This window comes from Mercurialis annua, linkage group LG2 (genome assembly GCF_937616625.2).
Source record: "Mercurialis annua linkage group LG2, ddMerAnnu1.2, whole genome shotgun sequence".
Classification (NCBI taxonomy): domain Eukaryota; kingdom Viridiplantae; phylum Streptophyta; class Magnoliopsida; order Malpighiales; family Euphorbiaceae; genus Mercurialis; species Mercurialis annua.
The window spans coordinates 14,030,480-14,034,190 of NC_065571.1; the positions used below are offsets into that span (position 1 = coordinate 14,030,480).

The 3,711-nt window shown below is 31.5% G+C and overlaps 1 long non-coding RNA gene across 1 annotated transcript; it reads left to right on the plus strand.

Annotated features, from left to right (window-relative positions):
* The first annotated feature begins 612 nt into the window (after nucleotides 1–612).
* Nucleotides 613–3,487, plus strand: LOC126666892 (uncharacterized). Its single transcript, XR_007638003.2, has 3 exons — nucleotides 613–761; nucleotides 1,977–2,075; nucleotides 3,263–3,487. It is a non-coding gene; the product is annotated as an uncharacterized LOC126666892 (long non-coding RNA).
* Nucleotides 3,488–3,711: the final 224 nt, after the last annotated feature.

The following is a 3,711-nucleotide window of genomic DNA, read 5'->3' on the forward strand; positions in this document are numbered from 1 at the left end:
ATTTATTGGATTAATTGCATTATTTTAGCCTATTGGAGCTAAAATAAGGGAATTTTTGTAAATTAGGAGGAAAGAAGCGTTTTGACGAGTAATGAATTTTAATAAAGTTGGACTATATTATTAGATTAAATTATTTAGAATTAAATTTTATTTCGTATTTGGATATCGAGATAAGTATGTCGGAATTTAATGGAAAAAAATGGGAGAAATTTCCATTAAATAAAATAAATGATTTTAAAATGGATATTTAAATAATATCCGTAAATTTTGTCATATGGATTATTCAAAGAGAATCCAAAAATATTTGGAATATTATTTAAAATACGGGTTTAAGCGTGACTAATAAATTATACAGCTAAATAATAAATTTTGAGGATAAGGCGACAATTAATATTTTGGAATAAAAGAAAAAAAAAATAGTCCGTATAATTTATAATCAAACAAAGTTTGGAATTAGCCCGAGAAATTTAACGACGTGCTTAATTAATAAAAGAATGATTAAATAGAAGGAATTTTTGGAATTGGGTTAAGAAAAGGATTACATTAAAACTAGCCCATTTGAATTAAAAGCCCAAGCCCCAAATTAATAAGTTCAGATATGAACAATAGCTTAACTCAAACATTCCAGAGGCTTCATTCATCATCATCACCCATTCTTCTTCTTCCCTCTCTATTCAATTTCAAGACATGGAGAAAAACTTGGGTTCTTGTAGTTTAAGCTCAAATTAGCCATCCTCTACCTATTGGAGCTTTAATCAAAGGTTAGTAACTCTAATTCATAGATTAATTTTGAATTAGAGGGTTAGGGTTTATGGATATTCAATTGGGTTTTTAGTTGCATGTGTTAAAAATTAACATTAGATGATTAATTAATAAGTTTGAGGTTAATTAAATGGTGAATTGAGGGCTGGAAATTCTGAGTTTAAGTAATGATATTATGGTTAAACAATTATTGGTAGGGATTAAAAAGTTGGGTTAGATTAAGCTAATAAAAATTGAATTGGGATGTGTTTTAATCAATTAGTATTAGAGAACTCAAGATTTTCAAAAGCTGGAAATTTTTCTAATTGTTACAAAATTGTGATTTTTGAGAACCGGAAATAGGAGTCGGGTTTTGGCGGAGGGGCGAAGGCCGGAGAGAAGACCGGTCAGGCCAAATGGCCTGACCAGTCTGCTCATGTTGAGCAGACTACGGTCTGCTCAACCAGAGCAGACCACGGTCTGCTCTGCTGAGCAGACCTGTGTCTGCTCTGCTGAGCAGACCTGCGTCTGCTCAGCCATGAGCAGACCGGCTGGTCTGCTCAATGGGCAGACCAGCCGGTCACCCCGAACCCGCGCTCCCCGGATGATTTTTCGATAAAAAATTGGGTGTTTTCAGAATTTTAAATGAGTTAATTTAAGTGTTATTGTAGAGTTGAAAATGAAATTTTTAATGAATTGGGTATATAATTTTCAAATAGAAGTAAAAAGGGGTTATATCATAAATTTTATCAAACTTAAAGTTTTAAAAGGATGAGGTTTACAAATGTTTAAATAAATTTAATTTAAGTTAGGAAGTTTAAAGAATGATTTGAGAATTTGGAGATTTATATGGATTATGGCATAAATTAAATTTAAGCCTAAATACTTGAATGTATAGTCTAAAGTTAAAAATTGGTTTTAAGTAGATTTAAAATGATTGAAAAACTTAAGTACGGGGTTAGTGCGATTTATATATTTAGAAAGAAAAATTGTTACAAGTGAAACTTGTAATATAATTAGTTAAAGTAATAAAGTTAGAAGTTAAGTTAAACATTTAAAATTTTGAATTACTAGCATAAGTTTTTGGTTAGTGAATCAAAGTGATATTAAGAAGGCAAGAATGAATACAAGGACTTAGCAATAATTCAAGTTCGAATACTTGAAATTTTATTCGAAAAGGAATGAGTAGACGAGTTTTAAATAGAGTATTAATTTAGCATTTGTTCATATTATAGATTCTACACGTGGGCGGATTGGAGAATTAGAAGAATTGGAATTAATCAACGGACTATTTTATATTTTGCAATTGGAAAATTTGAATTTAAGCGATCGAGGTGAGTTCGCGATTTACTTTCGAGTATTATTATTTTTATTTATAAATAGATACATGTATTTGATTGAATGTTTTAATTTAAACCTATATATTTGTTTATAAAACTCATATTGATATTAATAGAGCTTTATTAAAATATTTTAAATAATAAGTTTATGACTTTTATTAACAGTTTATTTTATGCTATAAACGAATAAAATATATTACATTTTATTAAAGGTCGCATAAATTGAGTTTGAAATATATTGAAAAATGTTTGATACTAGACTTTGATTTTTATAATGAATAATGCGATTTATAGTTGATGATGGCTAGATCGTGAGATCGCCTTTGAAATAGCATCGTTTATTTGAAAAGAGCATGTATTATTTAGTTAATGCTCTTTATTCTTTTTAGACCTTTAAGCATGTATATTAGTATAAAGAATTTGAGAATTTTATTATAATACTTGTTATTTTGATAGCTTCGCTATATGTATGTTTATTATACGAGCTTATACATTGTTTGTCCTGTGGAATTATTATTTAAACCCAATAAGTGATCCGTGGGAAACGAGCTACCTATTGGGCGTCAATAGGCTGTGTGATCACCAGTACTGATACGAGTCGAGTCTAGGCGTCTATGGTCAATGATTTGAAATGATAAATTATGATTATCGATCGATTAATGGAATAAGGAGGATAAAAAGAAATGTGATAGACACAAGGTAACTCGGTCGAACTATCTCGGGACCTGTGTCTAGTGGGTAACTCGGTCGAATTATCTCGGGACCCACAACTTGGGATTAAGTAGTGGCATGATGTAACTCGGTCGAATTATCTCGGGACTATGCCACGTGGTAGCGGGTAACTCGGTCGAATTATCTCGGGACCCGGCCACTCGGACGATATGATTCGAAAAACAATTATCGTTGATTATGTTCTATAGGTTCATAGCATTTGGGTTTAGGGTTTCGAACGGATCCGATATTGGAAACTATTAAATTATATTTTATGTTTATTTATGTTTATCAAATCGTTTACTATCGAAGTATGTTTAATTAATTGTTTATTATCGAGGTATGTTTAACTATAAACTATTTATTGATCATAAAGTAAAGTATATTTTATCGTTAATGCGACCTTATCTTTAAGTATAATACTGTTAGTAAATTGTGAACTCACTCAGCGTTGTCTGACCCCCCAACAGTGTTTTCTTTCAGGATTAACATATGACGATGTGGTCGAGCTTCCATTCGTTGTTCCGGAAGTCTCAGTTATGGGAGGTCTTATTCTTCTTAGAGCTGCAGTAGTCATGATAGTAGACCTAGCTAGTAGCAGACGATTTATGTTTATATTATGACCTGCTAAAATGATGTATTTTGGAAAAATGAATTATCCAGGGATTTAATATATGGTTAATTGGTATTTTATACAGGTGTGGTTATTTAAGTTTACAGGCGTTATATTGCCGATTTTTCGAAAATGGTTTTATTAAGTATTATAACGATTTTGGAAAAGCGAAAAAATTTTTTAGATAAATTTAGGCTTGCTACGGGTTTCGGAACCAAAATTCCCATTCCCTAGCGCCGGTCGCGGCCCTCGATTTCGGGTCGTGACAAATGTGGTATCAGAGCAGTTGGTCCAGGATACCACTGC